Source organism: Anopheles stephensi, chromosome 3 (assembly GCF_013141755.1).
Source record: "Anopheles stephensi strain Indian chromosome 3, UCI_ANSTEP_V1.0, whole genome shotgun sequence".
Lineage (NCBI taxonomy): Eukaryota > Metazoa > Arthropoda > Insecta > Diptera > Culicidae > Anopheles > Anopheles stephensi.
Window position 1 is genome coordinate 61,335,696 of NC_050203.1, and position 15,899 is coordinate 61,351,594.

A 15,899-nucleotide genomic window follows, 5' to 3' on the forward strand; every position below is an offset into this window, starting at 1 on the left:
TACACACACACACACTCACCACAAAGCCGGGTGCGTTTTCTCAGTCCAATCTTGCGCTCCGTTGCGCACTCCGCACCCGATTTTCCCGCAACGCCGGCCATGATCGTGATCTGCACGATTTAAGACGGCTCAAACGATTTTCCGCCATCGGTCATTTCCTTCCTTCTTTTAGAGCGAATTTGCTTTTGTTTAGGAACGCCCAGGCTGTTCACCTTTATTTGATTTATGAATCAACAAACGAAGAAAGTGCTATCTCCAAAAAGGAAAAAAAAAGCCCCGGCATATCGGGCGAGAGAGCAAAAAGCGCCGCCCAAGCGATGAGATCGAAAGTGAAGCGTCCGATGCTTCTGGTTTGGCCGGCAGTTCAATCCGTTTTAGGCAACCGACCACCATCCGACCAATGAAGGGAAATTGGCTGTTGCAAAATCAACTCTCGTTGTGTGGTTGGACGATGGTTGAACTTTGGTTGGACGGGTGTTGGAATGGAATTATGATCAAACGCCGATGATGAGGATGATTTCTCCGCATTAAGCTGAAGGTTAAATCAAATGCCAATGGATAGAGATTGTTGGAGGTCGGTTTGCTAACGGGTCAACGCACGCACTGCTCAGGTGGCAGAAGAGAGAAAGAGACTAAACGTAAATATTTGTTTTTGCTGATGTTTGTCTAATAGCATATCATTAGCTGAGTTTAGAAGACAAGGCAAAAGCCACCAACCAACACTTGCCTCAAGGGTAGATTTCTCGATAATTTAACAAACAATAAATAACCGTGAATGGACAACAAGACGTCACAAGTTCTCATTGATTGCGGTAAAGGCGTATCGGTTATATCATGAACCACAGCGTCACTCACTCCAGTTCAAGCCTCTATCCCACGCTTGCCAAACTAAACTTTGCAAACCTCCAATTACCAAGCATCGCCAGCACTTAATCGATTAGAAATCTGGACTTGGCCCACACAACGTCTACGCTAACCCACGAACTGCATTTCGATGTTACATTGCTTTCTTCCCATGACGATTTGCACGGTACGTGACGCCCCAGTGCAAAGTGAAACGGACACGAAAATAAATTGACAGAAATTCGCATCAATTCCACCACGATGACGACGAATAATTGCCAGCGAGTGTTAACTTTCCAAATGAGCAATGAATGAAGGTATCGAAAACAATGTACTTTAGAACAGTTTCATCTTGAAACGGTGGTTGAGCGTAAGTTAAAAAAAAGCTTACAAAAGATAACAAATTGCTGACAGCGCAAAGGGAAGTGTGGACTGATCAGTGGGCAGAACGATAAGATGAAACTTCCGCTTCGAGGTTCAAGAAATGGGAGACAAGTGATCCGGCACTTCATATTTCCGCGCCGTAACATGGAATTTTGGTTACGAGCATCGGTTTTTTTTTTTGTAGTATGCGGTTTTTGTGTAAGTATGCTACTTACAGAAAGAGACAATAACCCTCCCATTTCCATGTTGGATGGAATTTCCTCTTCAAAAATGACACATCGTTCGAGAGAGGTTTTCGTCTCAGTCACGATCGCTGTTTTTCGCGGAACGAATGTTTGAAGGGAAAAATTTACGAAAAAAACCCGATCACTTATCTTCGGAAGCCACATCCACTTCGATTGGTGCCTTCAAGTGGGCGCAAAATGACCACAAACTCGTATGGGAAGTGAACATAAGTGTAGGAAAAAAAATTACAAAAATTCCACACTGCTGCCACCATGAAGTGTAACGAAATGTTTGCAATTTTTTCATTTTCTGTGTCAATGGGTTACGTGCTGGAGTGGAGTAGCGGTACACCGATGGGTGGATTTTCGCTTATGCTGCCGATGATGAGTACGGTATTCCCTGTATGACACTTTTACCGTACACACTTGGGCACAGTGTAACGCAAAAAACGGACTCGAGGGAAAAAACGAAGCTTGTCAAGTTGTTAAATTTCAAATCGATGACAAGGTCTCAACGTGCGAAAAAGAAACGAAAGACAACTCTCGGTAGGAAGCAAAAGCCGACCGTACGAACCCAAGGTGATAAATTATGCACAATCGAACGCCGGTGACTTTCAGCTGTCCTGTACTTTGCGGATTCTTTGATGTCCATTTTGGCAGCGCAAGCAATTACATATTTTTGAAGAAGTCTTTCGTTTGGCTGGACATTGCTGAAAGATATTGAATATGTGAGTCTTTGACAGGGATTTATACGAACTGGTAAATCTTTTCAAATATTATTATCGTCATATCATTGCAGACTCTTTTTTGTTATTAACGTCCCATCCATCTCCATAAAGCAATCAGCGGATCATGATATTAACTTACCTTTTCATCGCGCCAATCTAGCACACGCCCATCATCTGCAAGGAAAACAACAACAGAAGAAATTAAGCCAAGCGGTTTTAGATTTCGCTTTCTCGCGCATTCCGCGAAACGCGATTATAGAACGGACCATCGGTACAACAACATCAACCGGTACACACTCCTACGTGCATCTGCGGGAGGGAGTCCAAAAAACCGAAACCGAAAAAAAAATTAGCAACGTTTGTGTCGTTGAGGGTTTTTTGTTTCTTGCTTTTGTTTATGCCCTCGCCAGTGCACGCGACCAGCCCGACCATACAAAAACGCTAATTGACGTAGAAAGTTTTGTGGTCTACGAATTTGGTGTGCCACAGAGCAACGAAAGTGTACCATTCACCCGGTGACACTAATTTGCCGTGTGTGTTGAATGGTGTGCACAGAGCTGAAGCCGTTGCGCTGAGTGATTTATGTGATACATATCGCGACGTTCCAGGCCCAGGCCACGGGGATCACAATTTGCTTTGTGCAGAAGTGTGTATGGAATGGTACAAATTGTTGATTGAAATGAATCCGCAGTTTCACTCAAGAATTGCTTATTAATGTTTTTTTTTTAATTGTTTGGAACGATTTTTAAATTAATTTATAAAGTCCAGTCCATTTTCTTCCTTTTATTTTGTTACTTAAGCATTTTTCTGGATTTTTAAATAACTTCCACTGATACACTGATACACTGATGGATGTGTGTCTTAAATAGATATATTTAGTATTTAAATAGTATACGACTATATAAGCAAACTTCCTAACAATGTGGGATTAGGAACGTTCAATTAATATTATTCCAAAGCTGACAGCATACGTGTCTGCTAGTCCGCTAAAAAGGGTGCCAGAAGCATACACACTCGCACTCGCAATTACTACGATTCGCCGTACACATTAAAGCGATGGAATCAATTAACGTTGCTCTCGTGAAGCTTTCCTGTGAGCTTTTGATGAATGAAAGTAGTGCCCGCGTTCATATGACTTGTCCAGCTACCAGCCTCCATTCAGCACTCTATCTCTGTGCCTTTGTCTCACTCTTTCTCTCTCTTTCTCTCTCTCTACATACCACTCATCTAACACACGCGATCATGCCAGAAGTGCATCAAATCAGGTGCACCAAACCCCACCCATGCTTTCAAACAAACCCCAAAGTCCTCGTGCCTTATTGAGCCACAAATCTCATTCTCTCCGGCCGCCACCCATTCGATCGATCGATTTCTAACACGGGCGAGGCAAAACGAAACGCTTCTTCGCGAGACCTTGTACGGACGCGCGTACAAAATGGTACGCGTGTCCAGGTGTACGCGGCGGCACCGATGCTGTGTCATTATCGATTTTCCGACTTCGATTTCACCCAGTTCGGGGGAGAGCCTTGTGGCTTGTGTTCGCAGACCCGGTTCCGATTCCGGATCGGATTCCGGCTCGCCTTTACCAACGATCGATGGCCGGTGTGGCCCCGATCAGTCAGACTTCCAAAATTGATGGCCGAGCGAAAGTGTGATGGGAACGATCGATTGTGTTGTCGCTGCTTGACGTATAAGGGTTCGTGGTGTTGTTGCTGTTGCTGGAAAGATCAGTCGCCCCGAGGAAGGACCGTTTATGGTGTATTGGGACAACCGATTCATACCTTCGAGACAGGTGAATGTATTGAAAACGTGTAACGTTAAGGGAATGTAGAGCTAACGATTTATTACATAGTGTTTGACCACGAAGGACAAAGCATGAGTGCGTGTGATTTATAGAAATAAGTAAAAATTATGGAACCACTTAAAGGAACTAGTAGTTTATTGAAGTATGAGGTAAGAAAGAATAATCCTTAACTATTCAACTTCAAGATGTACGAAATAGTTTCAAATAGTTGTCCTAAGTCATAAACTGCATGTCCACCTCACACAACCTAAACATCGCTTCGGTAAACTTTCTTTCCTCCCAAACTGGTATCCCTAGAAGCATCTCCAGTTTATCGGCACGAAGCCACTATCAACCGTCCCCGTCCCAGTCTCTAGCGCAGCATCTCCTTAAATGGCTTTACCGCGTACGGCATCCAACGGTACACAGCGTAGTTCCACGCGATTGATTCACGCCATTCGCTGGCATGCCCGCGAGGGTGAGACACGCAATTTCCGAGAAATGTGTCTCCTCCTGCTGCCGTAGTTGACAGCGACAGCTACGGGGTTACGGTTACGGGAGCGTTCGTTCACATTTCATTCATAAAATCAAACCCCCGGTGTGTGTTTGTGCGTTCAGAAGGGCTGTGGCGGAGAAACTGTGCCTGTCGGCAGCTGGGTCATCTTCCCCCGGTACCGGTTTACGTGATGGTTGGAAGCAGAGCATCTCTGTACACACAAACCACACGGTGCCCTTTCCGAACCGGCTCGGACAGGCAGGCGGATCTTGCCCGGTTCGCTGATCTAAGGAGTCAGCCTCGGTAGCACCCATGAACCACATGAATGGCAACGCATTGACTCATCGCGCGCGCACGACGTTTTAATGGCGCCTTGTTTCAGGTAGGAGGGCGTAGTACGAAGAAAAAAAAAACACGCACCGGAATGAAGAAAATTGCTGTGTGTCCCGGCAGCTTCCAAAGTCAGTGTCTTTATGTGTCATGCGCTGGAGGCTGTCCTCTGGAAACTCCTACACACCAGCTCTCCTTCACCTTCAGCGATACCTTCCCGGGGCCGGTGACACTTGAGTAGACCGCTTCGGAAATGAGCCAAATTGTTCAGGCAATAGCTCACGGGCACAATGAACGCCCACTGTTTCGAGAGGGTGCCTTACTTGAGCTGCAGCTATACGTGTAGCACTAGCATTAACAGTCTGTTGAGACTCTGAGTGAGCGATGAGACGCAAATTAGAACTTGTCAAACAATGAGAAAGCAGTCAAGAAGAGAGCTGCCTTTCGGAATTCATCCGTTGTACTTGAGTGCGTTAAAATAGCCTTCTTTAGGGGCACTTCCAAGAGCTAAACAGTTGACTAAGAGACTAAACCACATACAACAGCTTGACTAGACATGACACACATACAATGTTTGCCTTGCTGTCATTCGTAGCTATATTTGCTTGTGTATGATAATCGTTATTTAGATTGCTATTTTATTGTCGTTGTCATAAATATTAAATATTAAAATATTATAACGTTTCGCCCTTTCCAAGTATACTTTCTAAACCATGTGGACTGAATCACAGCAGCGTTGATAAACGATCTAAAGGTCTATCTTATCCGCATAGGGCACCAAATATTTGATTGCCAATATATTGTACTTGCAAATGAGCGGCCAACGTCCGTGCGATCGTTCAGAACTGGCTCAACACCATACCCTTGTGGCCATGTCGTTACTACTTTCTCGAGAGCATCCGGCGCGGGACCCAGAAATTGATGAGCATTTTGGCAAATGTTTATAGAGGTTGTTTTTGGCCGCTTTTGGTTTGTTTTGTTTTGCTCTACTCTCCCAAAGCTAAGCTCATTTACCATTCCACAAAATCAGCCCATTCCACGAAGGAAATGATTACGTAGTCGAAGCTGCAAAGTTCCGCACGATGCGCGTTAGCGAAAGTTAAGTCAACTTCCTTCCCCGCCGGATCTTGCTGGTGGTCCCCCTAGCCGAGAAGAGATTTATGGAATCGCTTAACGTTTAACGATGATTACACATTTTCTCAATTTGACTGAAATCAAAGCGACGAGCAGGGCCAGTACGAAAAAAGCCTATGCAAATATGTGTGCACACGATCATCATTCACACGTGTTGCGGCCAGGAAAAGGAACCGGGCGTAAAAATCGCAAATATCGATCGATCGCGATACTTCGACCACACGCAAGCGCCGTTTGTTATTGTTATAAACGTTAAAATCAGGCCACGTTCATCGTTGTGGAAGGAAGGCAGTGGAAGAATGGCGTTCGATAATTGCTGCAATTGCTCGTTGTCTAGGTGCTGATTGAAGTCGCTGATAGGGCGCTGCGCGGGCGCTAAAAGTCCAGCACTCCCTCCCCCAGGACAGAGCTCGTTCCAGCGATCGTTCCCGGCGTCAAGTTGATGCGATTTTTGCCCTTCGATAAGAAAATAAAACCGGTCCCAGAATCTGGAAGCGGAAGTGCGATGCGGTCACTACACTACACGATACAAGCAAGTACAGTGGGACGCTTACCAGACGTAACGGTGCCCACGTTGTGCGCATACTTCATCCGTTGGGCTTCCACTTGTGTCAGAATCTGTAGCGACAGAGCGTTTCCTGCATCTATCAACGGTGTGCGCAACACGTATTATAGACATGTGGTGGACCTACATGCTGCTCAACTTACACGACTAGCCCGTCAATGTATCGCCCACCGTTCGAGAGGGGGGGGGGGGCATTCTTCGTAACGCCGCCATCGAAACTGGATTGGCTAACCATCTACACAAATATTCAGGTGGATACAGCTGAAAAACACAGCGAACCCATAAGACGAAGGAGACAGTCATAAAATAGCATTTTTATAGCACGCTTTATCATGCGGCAAAGACACACAGACAAATCGAACTTGTGAAACAGATTAATGGTCGGCGAGCTGGAGATGGATATCCGCGCGAGGAGAAGAAACTGGAGCTGTGTACTGCCCGTGTCGCGGCATATCAGGTGACCGTGACACACGAACTACTTTTCCGCGCGATTCAAACGATGACGTAAGGTGAGTCTGTCTAATGTTTGATTAGAACAACTCCGAGCAGCAAATGCATTTATTCATCACCACATTCCCACTGCAGAAGTTTGGGATTAATCCAATTTCTTCCAGAATATCTTAAATTGACACTGGGCTCTGCCTCCGAGTGAGGCGAGTGAGTTCTTGCTGGATCCACTGGACGTGTTTTGATTCTGTCCGGACCGCCAACAATCCACAACAAGCGCCTTCAAGAACTCGAACACAAACGAGTTTGACCGGTACATGGCATGGCGAAGCGGGAGGACTTGATCAAGCGTCGAGTTTTGTTCGACACAGTCCAGGCAAGCGGACGGAATGTAGGCACAGTTGATTAAAATACGCTTGTGCACTTATGCACCCCGTCACCGGCCGCCTCCATGCCGCTACCACTCCTTTTAGGCACCTGCACAACAACACCTGCACACGTGCCTTCTATGTCACATTATCCACTAACAAAACTACGCGCCTGAGTTTGTGCTATAATGTCTGTATTCTCGGCACAACAACTACAGACACCTGCACCGCACGCTTTAGCGCTGCGATCGCGATCATACCGACCGAACAGGGCCGCATTGAATCGAGCATGCCCTCGGGCATTAAAAGTTAAACCAAGCGGATGGTAATTATCTCTCTTTCTTGCCGTTCCGCTGCAACCGATGGCTTGTGGTAGGACAAGAAGCTTCACGAGGATTATACTATGCTCATTGGTGACTTTGTTGGTGAAGATCTCTTCTGGTGGCTCGACACGCTGAAGAAGCAAGACGTGGCTGCAGCACTGCTACAGAACGCAGTGCAGTGGCATCTGTTGTTTGTGTGTTTTGTGTGGTAGAATACACGAATGACAATCCAGATGCTCGGTAGACGTTCCACTGCCAAGTGGTCGTTTGACCCGGGCAATTACCCCAGCGCGAAACATACGGTGTACGGTGTGCATATGGGAAAACACCCTATAATTTGCTCGAAATAAACAGCTCGTCCGTTTCCGGTTCTGCTTCTGATTCATCGCTCATTATTTGAGCGGTTTTTCTCCTGCGAAACTATAAGATACCTCATTAATAATGAGTTCCCTTTCTGGGGAGATAAGTGAGAGATACGGAAGCATCAATTGAGATCTAACAAACCAACGAGTGTTTGCAGAACTCTGCTGGAGTAACAATGCCTTGCAGTAGCTGGACTAATAAAAAGATGAATTAGAGGTCTTCCTACCATTTGTCAGACGTCAGATCAAACATCTTCGGGTCTTTGATCGCTGAATCAGACAGTGCTTATCGTCAGTATCAGAACACAAGGCCAAGGCACCAACTGATGACTCAAAGAACCATCATACCTCATTCGCTTATCACTAGTTTTTTTTAGGGGGAAATAACCATTCGTCTAGCGGAAGATTAGCAGAAGCCTCGTAATGACTACCATTCGAAGCTTCTATCATCCGTAGATTCTCTTCGGACAAATAAAATATCATTCATCAGAATTTATTTCTGTTCTGTGTAGCAAAAAAAAAACCAACCAACTCCCTATCGTAAATTCCACAACTTCATTGACAGATACGTCAGCAAGTCGGGCTGTCGTCAGCGCAGCGAGCTTGGTCCTGGTCTTTTGCGCAGCCCAATCGCGCCCGCCGCTGGGTGCGAAATGTAAGTGTTTACTCTAAAACCTCCCGAGCTAAAACCGCGCACGGCCGTGCAAGGTGACAGAGTATCGCGCGAATGTAAATGAGCAGCGCACCACACGCTGGAACTGAGCGGCGGCGGATGACTTTGGGCCGTTAAAAACAACCTGCGCCATGGTCCCCGGGTGGTGATGGGGCGCAGGACGAAGAAAACAAACAGCAATGTCGCCGAAGTCGTCGTGGTTGTCGTCTTCTGATTGGAATGTGTCACATTTGCATACCGGTTTTCTGCCGTATCGATCGTCACGAAGAAGAAAACCCGAACAGCCAAAGAATTCACCATCGAAGACGATCGACGGTCATTCGAAACGGATCACGATCGTCCACCGTCCAGAGTCTCAGCGTGAGGTGAATCTCATTAATTTCTTCAACACCACGACCGCCCCATGGCTTGCGTCCCACCCGTGCACACCCGAGCCCGGCTAGGCCGGTAGGAAGGTCAGCCGGTTCGTAAAACAACGCACACGCACACAAAACAATAATCGAAAGCTGCGCTGATGATCGTCATCACGCGAGTTTGGAAATTGAAACCATCCCGGCTGCCGAACGCCACGTACGCAATATCGGGATCGAGCGGGCTAATTCAGTCGATCAGAAGCGGTTCTTGGAGGAGTTCAGTTTCGCAAGCCACTAAATCACGACCAGAGGGGTGCCCTTGCGCGAGTAGTTTTAAATCCCAAAAAATGTCATTGGCTGCTCTAGACGCTTTGCAGGATGTAAGTAAACAGGCCTGGCCATCCGCGGAGGCCGGATCTAACATCAGCGATGGACATACCCCTTTCAGGCTCACGACACACAGTGCTTCTGCTAGAGGTTTGTGTTATGAATATTCATCCCGTCCCGAAGATACAGTACACAGTGATTTTTTCGTGTACCATCGGCACCATCCCGCGGTACCAGTCAGTCAGGTCGATCCTATCGGCAGCATTGGAAGCAAACATCGCATAGAACGAATTAGCTAAGCCACACACGTACGTAAGATGTGTGAGGTATCTCATCCGCCATCCTTTTATTGTAACTATTCCTAACAAAGTCGCACAAGAAACCTTCTATGTCCATCTGGAAGCTCGGAAGGAGCATCAGGCGGGAGTAGAATTCAAAACACATCTAAAACCACACCAGAGGCATGCGAGAATCCATCAATCTTATCTGTGTAAGCTTCACTCGGTGTGCTGTACTTTGAGAATATTAATATTTATGGCGGTAAAATATGCAAACTTTGTGTCACATTGTCTTTGCTGTAAGATTTTCTATGCAATTTGAGTGGCAGACGGTTAACTAACATTTTTGTGCGAGGCGGAGAACATCCATCCACTAATTCAAAGCACTTATCGTTCTTGCATAATTTGCATCAAAGAATGCGGCACCACCCATCATGTATTTTAACGAAAAACAAACCAAACAAACTTTAGCGCAGTAATAGAACTCAATGGCGTACATTAGGCCATCTATCAAGCCAAGAAGATACTGCGCATCGATTCTACGCAAATGCCGCAAGATAAATCGCTTCACATTAAAAATCAATAAGAACCATTTGGTGGAATATTTCTGCCCGGGTAGCTTATGATCTCTTCCAAACAATGACGAGACCTTGAAATGAGATGGAGGCCCGTAAACAGGTGGACCACAATCGAAAGGGGCAACACAGGAAGACAACAAAATCGATTGATCGATCATTTACGCGAAACAAAAGCAAAAAAGAAGAGTCAGAACTTCATGGGCCGTCAAAATCAAATAAATCTTCCATGATCATGCCGAAGCTTTCGTGAGCCCTCGTGTAAACTTCCTGATTACACGAGCCACGATAGATAAACACTACACTCGCTCGAAGGGGGAAGGTATGCGCTGTCGGTTATTTATTCTAGCGATGCGAAGGGATTCGATACGGCACTCGATCGGCCTTGAGAATTATGATCACTAGGAAGTAACTCTTCGTCAGCAATGTTTACTGCCTTTTAAATGGGTCTCAACTAATGATTATCACTTCACAGTGGAGCAGTTATCGACAATTTTGAAGGCTATTTCAACGTCCACTGAAGCTTTGATGATGATGGAGCATAAATTTGGTGTTAAATTAGTTGTGTACTTTTTGAATCTTGAAACAGAATTTACTATCAGTGGCATATGTTATGCTTTAGACAGTAAAAACGTTAACCTCGCATAGCAGCAAAGCTGCATTACCGTAGTACACAAATCTGATAAAGCACGTCCGACCTTGCTCTAATACAAACTATTTCAAGCGATAGAAGATAACCTACTTTTTGCTGAATTCCACAATCTCGCAGCTTATCCTTCACAATGAATGTTGTAATACCGCCTCAGCTTCTAGATAGTGAAGTGAAGTTGCACAACAAGTTCCAGGGTAAATGATAAGCGCTCGTCGCCACTACATAGGCTAGAAATATTTCGATAAAGATCTTATTCTTGAATCTGGATTGATCTGGTGAATAGGATGTCTTGGACAGGATACTGTGACATATTTAATTCATTCAAAAACACATTTTCGAGATGCTCCAACAAATCCTAGCTGACCAATTCTCATCCGGACACCTGACAGACTTTATGAATGGCTCAGAAAGCACGTTTGCCTTTCTACTCTGCCAACGACAGCATTCGAGCCGATGAAACGATCGCATAATTGTACGTCCAACCTTCAAAAACTCAGACCAAAACAAATCACAGATCAACAAACAGATCAACCTGTTTGAGTTTCACTTTCGCTCCACAACTTTCCTCGCACTAATCAGCACGATCAAGAGTGATCCACAAAAAATAAAACAAAAAGCCAACAAAAAATCCAAAACGTTGATTTACGCCCGCACTGAGCGACGGCCCAGTTACGCCCACCCCTAATTGCGATGACCGAAAGTTCCGAAAGCCCCAACAAAATCGGTGAAAATTAATGAAAATCAAGGCCAGGAAGATGGGCACCGATCCACCGCAGTCAAATGATGAGAAAGGAAGTCGAATTCATTATCACAACCAAGATGAACTCTGCGGATCGGATAGTACAATTTTCTCGCCTGCCCACGGCTGGCGCTCATCAACCGATAAGGATCGAGTGGTACAGCAGGAAAATTCATTGCTCACGCCCGGAACAAATTTAGTGCACCGGTACGGGATCTGGACCGTGAAAGAAACCACACGGTACACCAAATTTCCATCTTCCATCCCAGCCGCACATTTTCTTCTGCTTTCTTTGTGAATGTTTTTTAGAAAAAGCAATTGCTAAACTCGCGTACATTTTGGGTGGCATTTTGGGCACCGAAATGTTAGGCCTGGTCGAAAGAGAAAATCCTCCAATATCATATCACCGGCCGGTGGAAAAGGTCAAGCCGCCAAACCGCCGCAGATCGGGCCGACCGATGTGCAGCCAAGCCTGAGCTGAGAGATCATCAAGATCAGGCCCGAGCGAAAAGATGATGCTGCGGACTACTCAAATTATAATAACATTGAATAATTCATCAGTCCACGATCGCGGCTTAAGGGCGCTTCTGCCCGCTGGAGTGTGGAAGTTACCGCACACGGCGCTAGGTTCACCCTCGTCACCCGGGTCACTTAAATTCAATTTCGCTTTTCTTGTTTAACTTTGGACAACATTTTCCTTCGCTGGGGCTGCCTGTCTGTGTTGTTTTAAGCTAGCGTGTAAGTTCATTTGAAATTCATTTACTTGCCGGCTGCTTCGGCGGGCCGGTTCGAGCGAAACGTCAAGCGTGATTTTGTGCTGTGCCTACTTCCGGTGGGTGGGGTGGGTGACTTGTGAAATGAAAACATTTCATTTTCATCACCACAGCGCGCGCGCACGTGCAGTCGCGTGAAGGCGAGAAAATTCGAGCCAGCGGTGAACGAACGGAAAAGTACTTTTCCGACCGGTTTCTGTTCGTACCTTATTTTATTTGCCGTTTGTTTTGGCTGTTTTATTTTCCTCCAAACTAGCTTAGCCCTGTTGGAAGTTCACTTTCGCAGGGAGTTTTTAGAGGATGGGTTTGCTGACGGGCGCACAATTAGCTGTTCAGTCGCAAAGTAACGTGCAAATTGGTTTGGGAAAAGTATGTTTTCGTACGGAAGTTTTGGCACTCAGCAAACGCTAATTTTTCCCGCAGACATACTACAACATTTAAATTAAATTGTCCCATTATGAGTGTAAGCATTCGACACAGCTAAGCGTGAGCAATCAGCAATCTTTTTTTTCTTGCTCGTTTTCTATAGCTTCTGGACGGCTTTCAAGGCCTGGGGCCTTTCCAGGCTATTATCTCGCTAGAACCACGGTGGAACGTTCTTACGGTGAGAAATAAAAAAGTGCAAATTGAAACGCTGCTGGTGATGAGCAGTTCAACGACACCGGTAACCTGTACCGAAAATCTGTGCATTAGATAATCAAATTAAATCACCGAAATGTAACGGTTTCGAATCGATTCTATGCAGATTTGTGGTGAATTCATGCTCAAAGGAAAAATTAAAAGCTTGTTCTTTAATGAAACCCCTTTCAATTTGTTTTTTTACTTCGTTGGTGTGTTTGGTGTTAAAAGCGGAACGATTATGTAGTTAGGTTGTAAAAAAATATATAAAACATTCAACACCACATCTTCTACATGCAGAGTTGAGAGTGAGAAAAATTTGTTGTTTTTATAAAACCTAGTATTATTTTAAAACAATTAAACACGATAAAAAACAAGCTCCTCAAGCAAAATATTGCGAATTGAACTTCAATTGCAAGCCAACGGGTTATTGCTATTCAACCAAAAACACTCACTCAACGGTTTGGTCACATCGCTAGTAAAGCAAAAGACCCAATTTCCCTTTTTGCGTACACACGTGCACCGTTTATGGCATCGCTAATGTTTAATGTGCGTTTCGCAAAAAAAAAACAGCCATGGAAAACGCAAACAAAACCCATAAAATAGTCGCAAAAACGCACCGCCCAGCTCGCGCACGTGACTCGGCGCCGGCCCAATCGTTTCGAGGCAGTTCGATTTTTCGGCAGCCCGGAAAGCTTTCCAAACTTTCACGCTACACCGGCGCACGAGGTGTGCACGCGTACGAAAACTATTATAACTTTGCTGCCATCGCTTGCATCGGCCACAGACGCAAAGTAAAACAAAATACGAGCATCATTTATATTCAGCTACACTTTCTCCTTCACACACCCGCGTACAGCAGTGTGTAAGGATCACGCGTCCGCCACAGTTTTGGACCAGGATATGGTGATCGCGTCAACGATTTCCCGCATTGCTGACCGCGATCGATCGAGTTTTGTTTTCTGCACTGCAAACAAAAAAAAGAAGCGACAACCGCCCGCATCGGGTGCGCTTTTGCATAGCGCCCCATGCGAAAATACGTTAGGAATATTTAAGCGAAACCACATTTGCTATTCCGCGAGCAGGTTAGTGTAAGGAAGCCAAAGGCGGTCTTTGAAGCCGTATCGGAAATCGGGCCTAAAGCATCACCGTATGTGACATTTGGGGCATTTGAGGGGTACCGCAGTGTTTGCTTCTGTGCTCATTGCGCGCATCCTCATACAACGAGTTGGTACAGCTTAAAATCAAAGCAAACGAATATCGATGGAACGAACCACGTGAGTGGTAAGTTAATTATCTTACGCATTTTTACCTTACCATGGGCTAAGGTGTGCAAGCTGTTTAAAGAATGTATATTTATATTTTAAGTCGAAAATCATTAATGCATTTTGAATATAACCCCAAAACCGAACAAAAGTACTCAATTCATGAGTGAAATTGATGCCAAAGCAATTGCCAAAACAGCAGTCCGCCCGCCAAGCGCCGGAAATAAATAATCAAACATCGTAATGCATTTATTCATTCGCGAGCTCGTGTGTCATGATTATCGCCCCCAAAAACAGCTCATAAAGATAGGGGGTAGGTGAGAAATCGGACAACAAGTTCGGGTCTTCGGTGCGGAACTTGCCGAGGATCATCTTTTCTCCCTTTAATCCGGATGCGCACGAAAACCCTCGCCAGGCTCTCGTTTAAGTAAGTGTTTATGGCTCATGGCTCTGTAAGAGTGGCGTCATAAATACCGCACATCCACCCCAATCCGTGCACACTTCTTCCACCGCTTGGTGCAGGAGAAATGTGCGCAAAAATTAGTTCCGCCGAAGAAAGCGTCCAAGAAAGTGATTGCGTGAATGCATATTACTGTCGGGGCGGGTGGGTATTGTTTTATTTGCCGCTGTATCGCACCTCACCGTAATGCACTAATTAATGTGCACATGCGGCTTTGATGTCGCTGTGCCGGTTTGGCCGGTTTTGATGTTGGCACGTGATGAATTTTGATTAGCCGCAGCAAAAGGATTCGAATTGTTTTCTCACCACGCCGGCGCTTCGGTGGGTAATGCATTTTTAATTGTATGGCGTAGCTGGCGAAGAAAAGCATGGTGCGATGCTAATGTCTAAAGCTCTTAATCGGACTCTGATGCTAGCTTATACGTGGGCGTTTAAATATTGAAGTTTTGAATCAAATAAATAGGGCTGTAATTTAGACGATCAGTAGAGCCGGCGATACCTCTTTCGAAGACCCTGGGGCTTAATCAAGAGTTCAATTCGTTTTCTGCATCATGTCTGTTATATATACAGTCATACCATTACTTCGTTATCAATAAAATAGAACTAACGAGAAATTGGAGTACTGTAATTAAATATGTAATCGTAATCTGTACTGTTATTAAATATGTAATTAAACTGTAATCGCATGAGGTTTATCCCAACAATTAAAATCTTACTTGTGTGACCGTAACATGTAGCAGTTGATGACTAAATCTGAGGCTCTATCGTCCGAAGACCTACATAATTGTCTGGACAAGATGGACATTGTTGCACAAAACCTCACCCGCGGTCTAAAAAAAAGTTAGAGTAAATCTAACTTCCATAAATGTTCAGCTCCATCCAAAATTGGCCCATTTTAAATTAATTTAACGATAAATTGTCTACATTCTTTGGACAACATTGTCTCTATGTACTATATCTCATCCAATTTCTTTTACCATTCCTCTTCAAGAAGAAACAAACAACGAAACAGAATTCAAGTTTGCCACCTTCCCATGACGGCAACGGGATCGAGCGCACCACACCCATCGGCCAACAAACACATTTCGTGTGTAATAAATTGCACAAATTAGTCTTCCGATCGGCAAACATTGGAGTGTCACTGTTTGCCGTGACGCATTGACACCACCGCTTATTTGCAGGACAATTTCAATCCATCC

At 45.1% G+C, this 15,899-nt stretch overlaps 2 protein-coding genes across 16 annotated transcripts in view; one reads left to right on the plus strand and one right to left on the minus strand.

The window, feature by feature from the left end:
* Positions 1-15,899, plus strand: part of LOC118513579 (crossover junction endonuclease MUS81-like) — a 108,045-nt gene that overhangs the window by 66,672 nt on the left and 25,474 nt on the right. The gene's annotated exons all lie outside the window — the stretch shown is intronic.
* The window catches only part of LOC118513578 (rho GTPase-activating protein conundrum), a 51,472-nt gene that overhangs the window by 30,193 nt on the left and 5,380 nt on the right, over positions 1-15,899 (minus strand). The window contains exon 2 of one of the 12 annotated variants that reach the window (XM_036059527.1): positions 2,319-2,353. The exons of the other annotated variants lie outside the window; for them this stretch is intronic. The gene's annotated coding sequence lies outside the window, so the exon portion shown is untranslated. The remainder of the gene's footprint in view (positions 1-2,318; positions 2,354-15,899) is intronic. 12 annotated transcript variants of the gene reach the window in all.